General features: G+C 43.4%; 1 protein-coding gene and 1 long non-coding RNA gene across 5 annotated transcripts in view; one reads left to right on the top strand and one right to left on the bottom strand.

Moving 5' to 3' along the window:
* The window catches only part of PPARA (peroxisome proliferator activated receptor alpha), a 63,926-nt gene that overhangs the window by 22,505 nt on the left and 25,713 nt on the right, over nt 1–15,708 (bottom strand). The gene's annotated exons all lie outside the window — the stretch shown is intronic.
* LOC125960494 (uncharacterized) lies at nt 6,607–9,419 on the top strand. Its single transcript, XR_007470211.1, has 3 exons — nt 6,607–6,807; nt 7,611–7,655; nt 9,277–9,419. It is a non-coding gene; the product is annotated as an uncharacterized LOC125960494 (long non-coding RNA).

Below are 15,708 nucleotides of genomic sequence, written 5' to 3'. Positions count from 1 at the left end.
CCACAAAGGAGGGGACACCCGAGCTGCATCCTAAGAGGTGATCAGAAAGGAACGCAGCAGCAAAAAATAAAAAACGGTAAGGGGCATTTCTAAGGAAAGCCCACATGCAGAGATGACCTAAAACATCAGAGTAAGCAGCCGAGGTCTGGACAACCCACTCTGAGGGGGCTGGGTCAGCTACGCGTCGCTGCACAGCAAACAGCCCCAAAGCTCAGTGGCTTGAACTATGCCACTTTATTTGCTCACAGTTCAGTGGCTCAGCAACTTGGGCTGGGCCGGGCTGGCCAGGTCTTCTGTGGTCAGGTGGCAGCCGTGGCTGGAGGGTCGGCGGAGGTGGGTGACTGTGGCCGGGCCCTTCTCACCACGTCCTACGGAGGCCAGCACAGGCTTCTGCAGGTGCCTTCGTGTTCCAACAGTGAATGCGGAAACTTCGAGACCTCACTCGTAAACGCTGCATCACTTCTGCCACATGCTGCGGGTCAAAGCGAGTTACGAGGCGAGCCCAGATCCAAGGGGTGGGGAGATGAACCCCACCTCAGAGGTGGGGGAGCCTCAGAGAAACTGGGACCATTTTTGATGCAGCACAGGGTGGGGGCAGGGAGAGGAGCCTGCAGAGGCGGGAGAGGCCGGCAGTGCAATCAGGGTGCATCAGCGCTCTCGGGCGCAGGAGTGTGGACTCTGCCCCGCAAGCAGTAAAGGGGTCACGGAGGGATGGTAAGAGCTGCCTCAGGATTGTTCTGGCAGCAGGGTGGAGTCCAGATTATAGCAGATAAGGCGAGAAGCAGCAAGACTCCTTATGAGGCTGTGGTAACCGTCCCCTAAGAGGTGACGGTGCCCCCGGGAGCTGATGTGGGGAGGCGGGGAGGACGGAAGAGGACGAAGTGCTAACACGGACAGCTGGCAGGGCATGGAGCAGGGAACTGGGGCAGAGCCTCGGATAAACCTCCTCTCTGGCTCAGGTAACTGGGCAGATGGGGTGACATCCACGAAATCCGGAACGTAAAGAGAAGAGTGCGTTCCCAGGGTGGAGAGAGCCATGGAAGGGAGAAAGGTGACGAATTCAGTTGCGAACTGCAGGTTACGGTGTCTGTGGGACGCACAGGCTCGGCCTCTGCAAACGTCATCTCTTCCGGGAAGTTCTGATAATGTTAGCAATGTTCTCCTCATAGGGTTCTTATCAACAGCAGCATCTAGGCGGGCCGGGTGGATGAAGCCCCAACCTCGGGGCGAGGGCAGTGCTCCTGGCGACCTTGGACACTTCAACCGTGAATCAGGTTAATAACATCCACGTGATCGTTGCATGTGTTCCTTGTGTCTGTGGAGCTCCGGGCTCGTGGCGGCTCTCCTTCCTCCTTCCTTACTGGGGAACTCTGTTCCCCCGGCCTCACCCATGCCTTTATCCTTTAATCACGCCCTTCCTCCTGCCTGGCTGGTCTTCCCCAAACTATAATATCCCCAAAGGCAAGAGCAAGCCTTATGCAAGTGTCCTGCACAAAATACCCCTTAGATGTGCTGAGCTGAACCACAAAGGAAACGTTTGTTTTCTAGGGCACCACTCTTCCATATATTGCATTGCTTAGCCTTCAAATTTCAGAGAGTATTACACTGAAGACTCTTTGACTCTGTTTCTCATCATTCTTCCCAAGCCAGGGTCAACAGCTTCGGGAGAGGTAAGTCAAAGAGTACAGTTAACCACGGGGGTAGAGTTGCAAACTGGAGAAGACAAGATACAAGTGCACTGGTGTTTTGAAGCTCTGATCAATTTTTCGCTCTGTTAAGCAGGTCATCAAATCCAGATTTTTTTTAAACTGGACTTTATTTTTAGGAACAGCTTTAAGGGACTTCTCTGGCGGTCCCGTGGTTAAGGCTCCGCGCTCCCAATGCAGAAACCCGGGTTCAACCCCTAGCTGGGGCAGTAGATCCCGCATGCCTGCTGCCACTGAGAAGCTCGTGTGCCGCAACTAAGACCCCGTGCAGCCATAAATAAATAAATAAATAAATAAATGTTGGAAAAGAAAAAAGAACAGTTTTAGGTTCCCAGCAAATCCGAGTGGAAGGTACAAGAGAGTTCCCATGTACCCCCTTCTCCCCAGATAAGCAGAGCCTCCCCGACTGTCAACATCCCACACCACAGTGGGACATTTGTTACAATCAATGAACCTGTACTGACATATCATTATCACCCAAAATCCACAGTTGACATTAGGGTTCACTCCTGGTGGTGTGAATTCTATGGGTTTTGACAAATGTATAATGACACGTATCCACCATTACAGTATCATACAGAGTAGTTTCTGCTCTAAAAATCTGCCTATTTCTGTCTCCTTCCCACTTAATCCCTGGCAAGCCCTGGTCTTTTTACTGTCTCCATAGTTTGGTCTTTTCTAGAATGTCACACATTTGCAATCATACAGTATGTACCCTTTTCAGGTTGGTTTCTTTCACTTAGTCATATGCACTTAGGTGGTTTTTTTTTGGAATTTTATTTTATTTTTTTATACAGCAGGTTCTTATTAGTTATCTATTTTATACATATTAGTGTATATACGTCAATCCCAATCCCCCAATTCATCACAGCACCACCACCACCCCTGCCGCTTTCCCCCTTGGTGTCCATACGTTTGTTATCTACATATGTGTCTCTATTTCTGCCCTGCAAACCAGTTCATCTGTACCATTTTTCTAGGTTCCACGTATACGCGTTAACATACGATATTTGTTTTTCTCTTTCTGACTTACTTCACTCTGTATGACAGTCTCTAGATCCAGCCACGTCTCTACAAATGACCCTATTTCGTTCCTTTTATGGCTGAGTAATATTCCATTGTATATATGTGCCACATCTTCTTTATCCATTCATCTGTCGATGGACACAGGTTGCTTCCATGTCCTGGCTATTGTAAATAGTGCTGCAATGAACATTGGGGTGCATGTGTCGTTCTGAATTATGGTTTTCTCTGGGTATATGCCCAGTAGTGGGATTGCTGGATCATATGGTAATTCTATTTTTAGTTTTTTAAGGAACCTCCATACTGTTCTCCATAGTGGCTGTACCAATTTACATTCCCACCAACAGTGCAAGAGGGTTCCCTTTTCTCTACACCCTCTCCACCATTTGTTTGTAGATTTTCTGATGATGCCCATTCTAACTGGTGTGAGGTGATACCTCATTGTAGTTCTGATTTGAATTTCTCTAATAATTAGTGATGTTGAGCAGGTTTTCTTGTGCTTCTTGGCCATCTGTATGTCTTCTTTGGACAAATGTCTATTTAGGTCTTCTGCCCATTTTTTGATTGGGTTGTTCGTTTTTTAAATTTTGAGCTGCATGAGCTGTTTATATATATAATTTTGGAGATTAGTCCTTTGTCTGTTGATTCGTTTGCAAATATTTTCTCCCATTCTTAGAGTTGTCTTTTCATCTTGTTTATAGTTTCCTTTGCTGTGCAAAAGCTTTTAAGTGTCATTAGGTCCCATTTGTTTATTTTTGTTTTCATTTCCATTTCTCTAGGAGGTGGGTCAAAAAAACATCTTGCTGCGATTTATGTCAAAGAGTGCTCTTCCTATGTTTTCCTCTAAGAGTTTTATAGTGTCCGGTCTTACATTTAGGTCTTTAATCCATTTTGAGTTTATTTTTGTGTATGGTGTTAGGGAGTGTTCTAATTTCATTCTTTTGTATGTAGCTGTCCAGTTTTCCCAGCACCACTTATTCAAGAGACTGTCTTTTCTCCATTGTATATCCTTGCCTCCTTTGTCATAGATTAGTTGACCACAGGTGCATGGGTTTATCTCTGGGCTTTCTATCCTGTTCTATTGATCTGTATTTCTGTTTTTGTGCCTGTACTGTACTGTCCTGATTACTGTAGCTTTGTAGTATAGTCTGAAGTCAGGGAGTCTGATACCTCCAGCTCTGGTTTTTTCCCTCAAGATTGCTTTGGCTATTAGGGGTCTTTTGTGTCTCCATACAAATTTTAAGATTTTTTGTTCTAGTTCTGTAAAAAATGCCACTGGTAATTTGATAGGGATTGCACTGAATCTGTAGATTGCTTTGGGTAGTACAGTCATTTTCACAATATTGATTCTTCCAATCCAAGAACATGGTATATCTCTCCATCTGTTTGCGTCATCTTTGATTTCTTTCATCAGTGTCTTATAGTTTTCTGAGTACAGGTCTTTCACCTCCTTAGGTACGTTTATTCCTAGGTATTTTATTCTTTTTGTTGCAATGGTGAATGGGACTGTTTCCTTAATTTCTCTTTCTGATTTTTCATCATTAGTGTATAAGAATGCAAGAGATTTCTGTGTATTAATTTTGTTTCCTGCAACCTTACCAAATTCACTGATTAGCTCTAGTACTTTTCTGGTGACATCTTTAGGATTATCTATGTATAGTATCATGTCATCTGCAAACAGTGACAGTTTTACTTCTTCTTTTCCAATTTGTATTCCTTTTATTTCTTTTTCTTCTCTGATTGCCATTGCTAGGACTTCCAAAACCATGTTGAATAATAGTGGTGAGAGTGGACATCCTTGTCTTGTTCCTGATCTTAGAGGAAATGCTTTCAGTTTTTCACCATTGAGAATGACGTTTGCTGTGGGTTTGTTGTATATGGCCTTTATTATGTTGAGGTAGGCTCCCTCTATGCGCACTTCCTGGAGAGTTTTTATCATAAATGGGTGTTGAATTTTGTCAAAAGCTTTTTCTGCAATTATTGAGATGATCATATGGTTTTTATTCTTCAATTTGTTAATATGATGTATCACATTGGTTGATTTGCATATATTGAAGAATCCTTGCATCCCTGGGATAAATCTCACTTGATCATGGTATATGATACTTTATTTTTATTTATTTATTTATTTTTGCGGTACATGGGCCTCTCACTGTTGTGGCCTCTCCCGTTGCAGAGCACAGGCTCTGGAGACGCAGGCTCAGTGGCCATGGCTCATGGGCCCAGCCACTCCATGGCATGTGGGATCCTCCCGGACCGGGGCATGAACCCGTGTCCCCTGCATCGGCAGGCGGACTCCCAACCACTGCGCCACCAGGGAAGCCCTATGATCCTTTTAATGTGTTGTTGGATTCTGTCTGCTGGTATTTTGTTGAGGAGTTTTGCATCTATACTCATCAGTGATATTGGTCTGTAATTTTCTTTTTTTGTAGTATCTTTGTCTGGATTTGGTATCAGGGTGATGGTGGCCTTGTAGAATGAGTTTGGGAGTGTTCCTTCTTCTGCAGTTATTTGGAAGAGTTTGAGAAGGATGGGTGTTAGCTCTTCCCTAAGTGTTTGCTAAAATTCACTTGTGAAGCCATCTGGTCCTGGACTTTTGTTGGAAGATTTTTTTTTTAATTTATTTATTTTGGCTGCGTTGGATCTTCACTGCTGCGTGCAGGCTTTCTCTATTTGTGGTGAGCGGGGGCTACTCTTCATTGTGGTGTGTGGGTTTCTCAATGTGGTGGCTTCTCTTGTTGCGGAGCACGGGCTCTAGGCGCGTGGGCTTCAGTAGTTGTTCCTTTAGCATTTGTTGTAGAGCTGGTTTGGTGGTGCTGAATTCTCTTAGCTTTTGCTTGTCTGTAAAGCTTTTGATTTCTCTGTCAAATCGGAATGAGATCCTTGCTGGGTAGAGTAATCTTGGCTGTAGGTTCTTCCCTTTCATCACTTTAAATATATCGTGCCACTCCCTTCTGGCTGGTAGAGTGCCTGCTGAGAAATCAGCTGTTAACCTCATGGGAGTTCCCTCGTATGTTGTCATTTTTCGCTTGTTGCTTTTAATAATTTTTCTTTGTCCTTAATTTTTGTCAGTTTGATTACTATGTATCTCGGCGTGTTTCTCCTTGGGTTTATCCTGCCTGGGACTCTCTGTGCTTCCTGGACTTGGGTGGCTATTTCCTTTCCCATATTAGGGAAGTTTTCGGCTATAATCTCTTCAAATATTTTCTCAGGTCCTTTCTCTCTCTCTTCTCCTTCTGGGACCCCTATAATGTGAATGTTGGTGTGTTTAATGTTTCCCCAGAGGTCTCTTAGGCTGTCTTCATTTCTTTTCATTCTTTCTTCTTTATTCTGTTCTGCAGCAGGGAATTCCACCATTCTGTCTTCCAGGTCACTTATCCCTTCTTCTGCCTCAGTTATTCTGCTATTGATTCCTTCTAGTGTAGTTTTCATTTCAGTTATTGTATTGTTCATCTGTTTGTTTGTTCTTTAATTCTTCTAGGTCTTTGTTCAACATTTCTTGCATCTTCTTGATCTTTGCCTCCATTCTTTTTCCAAGGTCCTGGATCATCTTCACTATCATTATTCTGAATTCTTTTTCTGGAAGGATGCCTATCTCCACTTCATTTAGGGTTTTTTCCTGGGGTTTTATCTTGTTCCTTCATCTGGTACATAGCCCTCTGCCTTTTCATTTTGTCTGCCTTGTCATTTTGTGAATGTGCTTTTCATTCCACAGGCTGCAGGATTATAGTTCTTCTTGCTTCTGCTGTCTGCCCTCTGGCGGGTGAGAGGCTTCTGCATGCTTCCTGATGGGAGGGACTGGTGGTGGGTAGGGTTGGGTGTTGATTTGGTGGGCAGCTCAGTAAAACTTTAATCCACTTGTCTCCTGATGGGTGGGGCTGAGTTCCCTCCATGTTGGTTGTTTGGCCTGAGGTGACCCAGCACTGGAGGCTACTGGCTCTTTGGTGGGGCTAATGGTGGACTCTGGGAGGGCTCACGCCAAGGAGTACTTCCCAGAACTTCTGCTGCCAGTGTCCTTGTCCCTGTGGTGAGCCACAGCCACCCCCCACCTCTTCAGGAGACCCTCCAACACTAGCAGGTAGGTCTGGTTCAGTCTCCCCTAGGGTCACTGCTCCTTCCCCCGGGTCCCAATGCACACACTAATTTGTGTGTGCCCTCCAAGAGTGGAGTCTCTGTTTCCCCCAGTCCTGTCGAAGTCCTGCAGTCAAATCCCGCTAGCCTTCAAAGTCTGATTCTCTGGGAATTCCTCCTCCCATTGCCAGACAACCCAGGTTGGGAAGCCTGACGTGGGGCTCAGAACCTTCACTCCAGTGGGTGGACTTCTGTGGTATAAGTGTTCTCCAGTTTGTGAGTCACACACCCAGTGGTTATGGGATTTGATTTTATTGTGATTGCACCCCTCCTACCGTCTCACTGTGGCTTCTCCTTTGCCTTTGGATGGGGTGTATCTTTTTTGGTGAGTGCCAGTGTCTTCCTGTCGATGATTGTTCAGCAGTTAGTTGTCCCATGAATGTATTTCTACTGCCAGTCCTGTAGTGCCTAGAGGCCCAAAGGTGCAGTACTAGTTTTAAGGGAAAGACAGAAGTCCCTTTCCCTTTATCTTTAACTTCTCGGGGCCAACTTGACGGAAATCTAAATTTGCTCTAAACCAAGAGTAACCAAGTAGAAAGATAATTATTTTGGTGTAGTTCTAATATATGCTGGAGGTTAGTTTTGGTTTTATGATTTCAGGAAGTTGATAAAAGAGATGTGTCCATTTTTCTTTCTTTTTTTTTAACCATTCTTTAAACACTGAAGTATAGTTAACTTACAATGCTGTATTGTTGTTGTTAGTACAACACACACACATACATATATACTCTTTTTCATATTCTTTTCCAGTATAGGTTTTTACAAGATACTGAATACAGGTCCCTGTGCTACACAGTAGGTCCTTGTTTATCTATTTTATATACAGTAGTATGTATCTGTTTAATCTCAAACTCCTAATTTATCCCTCCCCCTGGCCATCTCCTTTGGTAACCATAAGTTTGTTTTTTATGTCTGTGAGTCTGTTTCTGTTTTGTATCATTGTTTTAGATCCTGCATATAAGCGATATCATATGGTATTTGTCTTTCTCTGTCTGACTTACTTCACTTAATATGATAATCTCCAGGTCCATCCACGTTGCTGCAAATGGCAGTGAGGTGTCCATTTTTAGATCTTTCACCTTTAACTTTCCCCTTCCGTTTTGGATATGGTCAATGGTATTGTATTTTGCAGAGCAGATAAGTTCTGAATGTCCTTCCACTTCTTCAAGTCTTACGAGAAGCAGCGGTGGAAGAGCAGAACAGGGTCGACCACAGAATTCTAAAACAGGGGAACTCAAAGTAAAACCTTTCTCACTCTACGCATAATGTAATGAGAAATGGTAAATACCATAAGTTTCTAAGAGAGAAAAGCGCCTCCAGCAACACTCTGAAAATCCAGTGCTCACTCGACCCACAGCACCATTGGGAATTTAGCACCAGCCTTTTCATAAACGCACTCAGGATAACATAAACTTTACCAACATGGTTCAACTTTCTGCAAGGTGAAAACCATTTTTTGGACATTTTCATAAATAACACTAAGGTTCAAAATGAATCGGGGTGTCAGTCCTTCAGAGTTTTCTGTCTTCTGCTTCTCCTACTTGACTGAACAACGGATGCTGGCTCATTCTCAGTCTATGTTTTGCTCTCCAGCAAATGAGACAAAAGGAAGAAAAAAGCCCAAATCTGGGACATTAATAGAATGTTTTCACTGGTTTCATCCTCTTCCATAAGGATAAGGAGATTGGGGAAAAGAAACACACTTCTCTTCAGCAGTTCTACTCAGGCAATGGACATATATTATAATTTTATTTCTATTGTCACTGAGCAGGGTTTATCTTCAGCGTTATTGGTCTGTGAATGGCCTGTGATAGGCATTTTGAGGAGACACCTGACTAGGACATAGCTCTTACCCTTAAGGATTTCCAAAGTAATCAGGAGATGGCGGAAGATAAAACATGTTCACCGATAATCACCCCAGAAGACAGAATACTAGGTGGCACGGAGTATTGTAGAGGGAGAGATTTCAGAGAGAAACCCAATCACCGCACTTAAAAATTAAACAGGAGCTCAGCTTTGCAGAACTTCTTTTTTTAATTTTTATTTTGTGCGTGTGTGTTTGTTTGTTTGTTTTGGACGTGCTACGTGGCACGCGGGATCTTAGTTCCCCAACTGGGGATTGAACCCGGGCCCCCAGCAGTGGAAGCGTGGAGTCCTAACCACTGGACCTCCAGGGAATTCCCAGAACTTCTTTTTTTAATTAAAACTTTAATCTTAGCCCAACGATTAGGAAGCATGGGTTCTGGAGGCATCAAAACTGCCACCGCTGAATGTAAGTTGTGTAACATTTGAGCTAATCTACAGAGTCCCTAAGCCTCCATTTCCCATCTATCAAGAGAGATGCTGAACTTGAGATGAAGTGGTGAGTCATATGCACGTCATTTCATTCTTTTCTGCATCCCCTCTGAAACCACAGGGAAAAGACTGAAAACAAAACCAAAAGGGATCAATCCAGGAAGAAGAGAAGAGCAGGAGGAGACAGCAGCAGGAGCAGCTGGAGGCTGGAAAGGAGCTGGATGTGGAGGATGGAGGAGAGACCGCGAAACCAGCACCTGGAAAAGCAGGAACCCCAGGTTCCCCCTGCAGAACCCCGGGCGCTCAATAACTGGAGGTACCAGGCATGGGTACAACTGGGGCGAAAGTAGGAGGATGGGCAGAAGCTCTGAGCAGTGGCCCTAGATCCTCTCCCCCATCTGTCTCCATGGCAACTTGCCATGCCTGCAGGGATGTGAACCAGGGCGTTAGCAAGCACAGGGGATTGCTGACACCCCAGCCTGCTTCTCCTCTTCCTTCTGGAACCCCAGGGACTCTAGGTCTACTTCCCTCCCTCCCCCTCAACCCCAAATAGGGGATTGAAATATCTTCTATGGGAATATCTTCCATTTAAGAAGGGAGACTTAAAGACACCAGCAGTCAGCCCATCAAGAGCCCTTTCCTCCCCGTCCCAGCCTGATCTCCACAAGGATGTCTAAAGTGAACATCCCCACTTCTGCCCACAGCCTCAATCAGCTTTTTAGTTCCTCCCTTTTAAAGAAAATCAGACAACCCTCCCCCACAAATACCAGACTTCTGAGGAAGGCCCCTCCCGTGAAATAAAGAGAGCCAACCAACCAACCAACACAGGAAAAAACAGCTCAGAGGAAACAATATACAGGAGGAAGAAACCTACATAACCAGGGGAAACATTATGAATATCCTCAGAAAGATGAGATATTGCACTCATGAAAAGCAGAGCATGGCATAAAAAAGAGCATTCAGAGAACAAAAACCCTCTTGGGAATTAAAAACATGATCCCAAACTTAATAGAAGGGTTGGAGGATAAAGGCCATAATCTCCCAAAAAGGAAAGAGAAAAGACAGAGATGGAAATGGGGGAAGACAGACGAGAAAGTGAGAGCACCAGTCCAGGAGATGACTCATCCAAATGACAATGTCCCGCAGGGACGGAGGTGAGGAGACCCGGCAGAGGCGATTATCCACAAATGAATTCAAGGGCAGTTCTCAGAAATGAAGGCTGTGAATTTCCAGGTTCCCAACAGAATGCGTGAATGCAGACCCACATCAAGGCAGGCCACTGGGAAATTCCAGAACACACTGGGATAAAGAGGACAGCCCACCAGACCCTACCAGCTCTCACGGGGGGACACATGCCCCATGCAAAACATCAAATATCAGAATGTTTTTGGATTTCTCACCTTTACAAAGCTTCAACGCCTTTACAACGGGGAAGGAAAGTGACTCCCGCTCGTAACTCAATATCCTGGTAGACCACCCATCAGAGGGGGAAGGTAGAAAAGCTCCTGTTCATTCTTTCAGTGTGGTAACTGTGTCTCACTCTGAGACTCTGGATTCTCTCCCTCCCGTAATACTTGGTACTTGTCTTGGGGGTAATGATGGACGAACTTTTTTTTTTAAAATAAATTTATTTATTTATTTTTGGCTGCATTGGGTCTTTGTTGCTGCACGCGGGCTTTCTCTAGCTGCGGTGAGCGGGGGCTACTCTTTGTTGTGGTGCGCGGGCTTCTCATTGCGGTGGCTTCTCTTGTTGAGGAGCATGGACTCTAGGCCCGTGGGCTTCAGTAGCTGTGGCACACGGGCTCTAGAGCGCAGGCTCAGTAGTTGTGGCTCATGGGCTTAGGTGCCTCGCGGCATGTGGGATCTTCCCAGACTAGGGACTGAACCTGTGTCCCCTGCGTTGGCAGGCAGATTCTTTTTTTTTTTTAATTTAAGAGAAGCTTTTTATTGACTAAAAGGTACTGATTTGGATTTAATATAACAATACACTTCTGGAAATGTCTTACATGAGGGTTATACACACATTCACTGGTAAAGTTAGATGTACCCCCTTTTTTTTTTTTTTTTTTTTTTTGCAGTACGTGGGCCTCTCACTGTTGTGGCCTCTACCGTTGCGGAGGACAGGGTCCGGACGCGCAGGCTCAGTGGCCATGTCTCACGGGCCCAGCCGCTCCGCAGCATGTGGGATCCTCCCGGACCGGGGCACGAACCTGCGTCCCCTGCATCGGCAGGCAGACTCCCAACCACTGCGCCACCAGGGAAGCCCTTTGAGTTAATTTCTGTATATGGTATGAGGAATGGATCAAAGTTCATTTGGGGCATGTGGATAAGCAATTGTGCTGGCACCATTTGTTGAAAAGATCGTTCTTGCTCTACTGAACTGCCTCTGTACCTTTGTAAAAAACAGTGATTTCTGTTAGTAGCAAGTATGAAATTTTATCAAATGCTTCTTCTATATCTATTGAAATGATTATATAGTATTTCTTTTTCATTCTGTTAATTTGTTGAATTACGCTAATTTTTGACTTTTAAACTATCCTTATATTCTTGGGCTGAACCCATTAGGCTATGATATGACATTCTTTTTATACATCATTGACTCAATGTCCTAAACTGTAAATTAGAATTTTTGCATCTATGTCCAAAAGGGATATCGGCCTTTAGTTTTCTTTACTTGTAATGTCTTTGCCTAGTATTGGTATCAGATTAATGCTAGCCTCCTGGAATGAACTGCAAAATACTCCCACCCCTTCCATTTTTTGGAAGATTTTGCCTACAATGGAATTGTTTATTCTTTAGATATTTGGTAGAACCCACCAGTGAAGCCATCTAAGCCTGAGGTTTCTTTGTGGAAAGGATTTTAAAATTCTATTTATTTAATAGACGTAGGGCTAGATAGACGATCTATTTCTTCTTGAGTTCAGTTTTGGAAATATGTGTATTTCAAGTAATTTGTCTTTTTTATCTGAGTTGTCAAACTTATTGACATAAAGTTCATAATATTTTCCTGTTATCCTTATAATAGCTGTAGAATCTGTAGTGATGTCACCTCTCTCAATGCAGATATTAGTAATTTGTATCTTTTCTTCTTTTTCTAAATAAGCCAGGCTAGAGGTTTATCAACATTATTTATCTTCTCAAAGAACCAGCTTTGTGTTTCATTGATCTTCTCTGTTGTGTTTGGTTTTCTATTCATTGATTTCACCCTGATCTTCATTATTTCCTTTTTTCTGCTTACAGTGGCTTTAATTTGCTCTTCTTTTCCTTAAGGTCATTGATTTGAGTCCTTTTTTCTTTTCTAATATAGGTGTTTAGTGTTATAAATTTTCATCTAAGTACTGCTATAGCAGATTCCACAAATTTCAATACGTTGTTTTTATTTTCATTCAGTTCAAAATACTTTCTAATTTCTTCTTTGATTTAGTTTTTGACACATGGCTTATTTAGAAGCATGTAATTTAGTTTCCAAATATTTGGTGATTTTTCACTCCTGTTTATATTAGCGATTTCTAATTTAATTCCATTATGTCAGAGAATCTACTTTATGTGACTTGAATCTTTTAAAGTTTATTGAGATTTGTTTTACGGCCCAGAATACAATGTACCTTGGTAAACATCTGTATGCACTTGAAAATAATGTATATTCTGCTGTTGTTGGGTAGATTGTTGTATATATTGTTCTACATGTCAATTAGATCAAATTGGTTGATAATGTTCAAATCTTCCATATCGTTGTTGATATTCTCTATATTTGTTTAATAAATTACCTCTGACTACAATTTTGTATTTGTCTGTTTCTCCTTGCAGTTCTATCAGTTTTTGCTTCATGTATTTTATTATTTTTTAAAATTTATTATTTATTTATTTATTTGGCTGCATTGGGTCTAAGTTGCTGCTTGCAGGCTTTCTCTAGTTGTAGACAGCGGGGGCTACTCTTCATTGCGGTGCGCAGGCTTCTCATTGCGGTGGCTTCTCTTGTTGCGGAGCACAGGCTCTAGGCACATGGGCTTCAGTAGTTGTGGTGCCTGGGCTCAGCAGTTGTAGCACGCGGGCCCTAGAGTGCAGGCTCAGTAGTTGTGGCGCATGGACTTAGATGCTCCGTGGCATGTGGGATCTTCCTGGACCAGGGCTAGAGCCCATGTCCCCTGCATTGGCAGGCGGATTCTTAGCCACTGCGGCACCAGGGAGGTCCCACACCATGTATTTTAAAGCTCTGTTATTAGATGCATAAACTTTTAGAATTGCTAAATCTTCCCAACGAATTGACCCCATTATTTCTTCAAATATTTTTTCTGTCCCCCACTTTTTTCCCCAGGGTCTCCAATTATACATATATTAGGCTGCTGTTGTTCAACAGTTCACTGATGCTCTTTTTATTTTTAAAAAATTGTTTATTCTGTGTGTGTCATTATATGTATATAATCAGTTCTGGGTAGGTCTCAATTCATTGATATTTTCCCCCTCATTATGGATCCTCTTTTCCTGCTTCTTTGCACGTCTAGTAATCCTTGATTAGATGTCAGACATTGTAATTTTTTACCTTGTTCAGTGCTGAGTAGTTTTGTATTCCTATAAATATTCTTGCGCTTTCTTCTGGGATGTAGTTAAATTACTTGGACAATTACTTGGAAAAGATCCTTTTGTATCTTATTTTTGAGATCTGTCAGGCAGGACCATAGCAGTATGTAATCTAGTGCAATTATTCCCCCCTACTGAGGCAAGGTCTTTCTGAATAATCTACCCAATCCCTCTTGAAGTATGAGGTTTTCCAGACTGGCAGGTGGGAAACAGGCACTGTTCCTGGTCCCATGTGAGTGCCAGGCACTACTCCTGGCCCAGTTTGAGTGCTGGCCACTGTTCCTTCTAATCCTCTCAGATGGTTCTTTTCCTGGCCTCAGGTAGTTTTACTCACATGCCTGCACCAAGCAGTACTTAGCAGATCTCCAGAGTTCTCTCCTCCAGTACTCTGCCCTGGGAACACTAGACTCTTTGGTCTCTCCAGAGTCTCAGTTCCATCTCCTCAACTTAGAGAACCTTCCAGGCTCTGCCCAGGTTCTCCCTCCCTGCACCACGGCCTGGAAACTCACTTCAGTCACACCTCTCACCTTGTTTGTTTTCACCTCACAACCATCAGTGTCATTCATGGCCTGATGTCCAATGTCTTGAAAAACATTGTTTCATACATTTGCCTGGATTTCTCCTTGTCTCTGGGAGGAGAGTAAATCAGTTCCATTCCATCTTGGGCTACGGAACCAATCATTTTTACACACATAGGGTAAGTTGGTTACAAGGTCACAACCACTATCTCTCAATCTCTTTAGGTCTATGTCCCATCCTGATAAATAGAAATACCTCAGATTCTCCTTTAATATTGTTTAAAATTTTAAAGTAAATGATTTTTAAAGACTACACTTTAAAAATTCACCCCCTCCTCTGAGAGTCTGCTAAGCCTCCTTGGGTATATGAGATGCTGATACATCTTTTTGGTTATAAACCTGAGATCCTGCTACAAATTCTTGGGAATATATCCCAAAATCTAATTACCTCTTGGGGTCTATACCTGATACTCTGCAATACCTACCTTTAAAGGTATAACACTTTCCTATTCATACAGAGATAAAAAGTTGCAGAACAGAAAATAACAATTGTCTTGTTGGAGGCTTATAGGAACATTGTGACTAGATCTACAGACAGCTGCAGGAACAATGGATTCTGGGACCAAAAAGGCTGCAACAACCTGCCACACCCCCTCCCGTTTTAGTATAAAAGAAGCCTGAATTCTAACTCAGGGAAGATGGCTCTTTGGGTCACTAGTCCACCTTCTTCTCAGTCTGCTGGCTTTCCAAATAAAGTCACTATTCCTTGCCCCAATAACTCGTCTCTCAATTATTGGCCTGCCACTCGGTGAGTAGTATGAGCTTGGACTTGGTAACAGTACTAAGATCTACTCAGTAATCATGACAGTATGGTATTGGCAAAGGAACCAACACATAGACCAATGATTAGACCACAAAACCCTGAAATAGGCCCATACAAATATGCCCAACCGATTTTTGACAATTAAAAAGCAATTCAGGGGCTTCCCTGGTGACGCAGTGGTTGAGAGTCCACCTGCCGATGCAGGGGACACGGGTTCGTGCCCCGGTCCGGGAGGATCCCACATGCCGCGGAGCAGCTGGGCCCGAGAGCCATGGCCGCTGAGCCTGCGCGTCCGGAGCCTGTGCTCCGCAACGGGAGAGGCCACAATGGTGAGAGGCCCGCGTACCGCAAAAAAAAAAAAAAAAGCAATTCAAGGGAGGAAAGACAGCCTTTTCAACAAATGGTGCTGGTACGATTGGATATCCATAATTAAAAAAACATGTACCTCCATCTGAGTCTCACATCTTACACAAGAATTACCTCCTAATGGATCACGGACTTACATGTAGAATATAAAACCAAAAAACTTATAGAAAAACTAGGAGAAAAGCGTCAGGATCTACAGCTAAGTAAAAAGTTCTTAGGCTTGACACCAGAAGCACAATCCCTAAAAGGAAAAATTGATAAACTGGAC

Source organism: Orcinus orca, chromosome 11 (assembly GCF_937001465.1).
Source record: "Orcinus orca chromosome 11, mOrcOrc1.1, whole genome shotgun sequence".
Lineage (NCBI taxonomy): Eukaryota > Metazoa > Chordata > Mammalia > Artiodactyla > Delphinidae > Orcinus > Orcinus orca.
The sequence above is the reverse complement of the archived record's forward strand: the minus strand, read 5'-3'. Positions and strand labels throughout refer to the sequence as shown.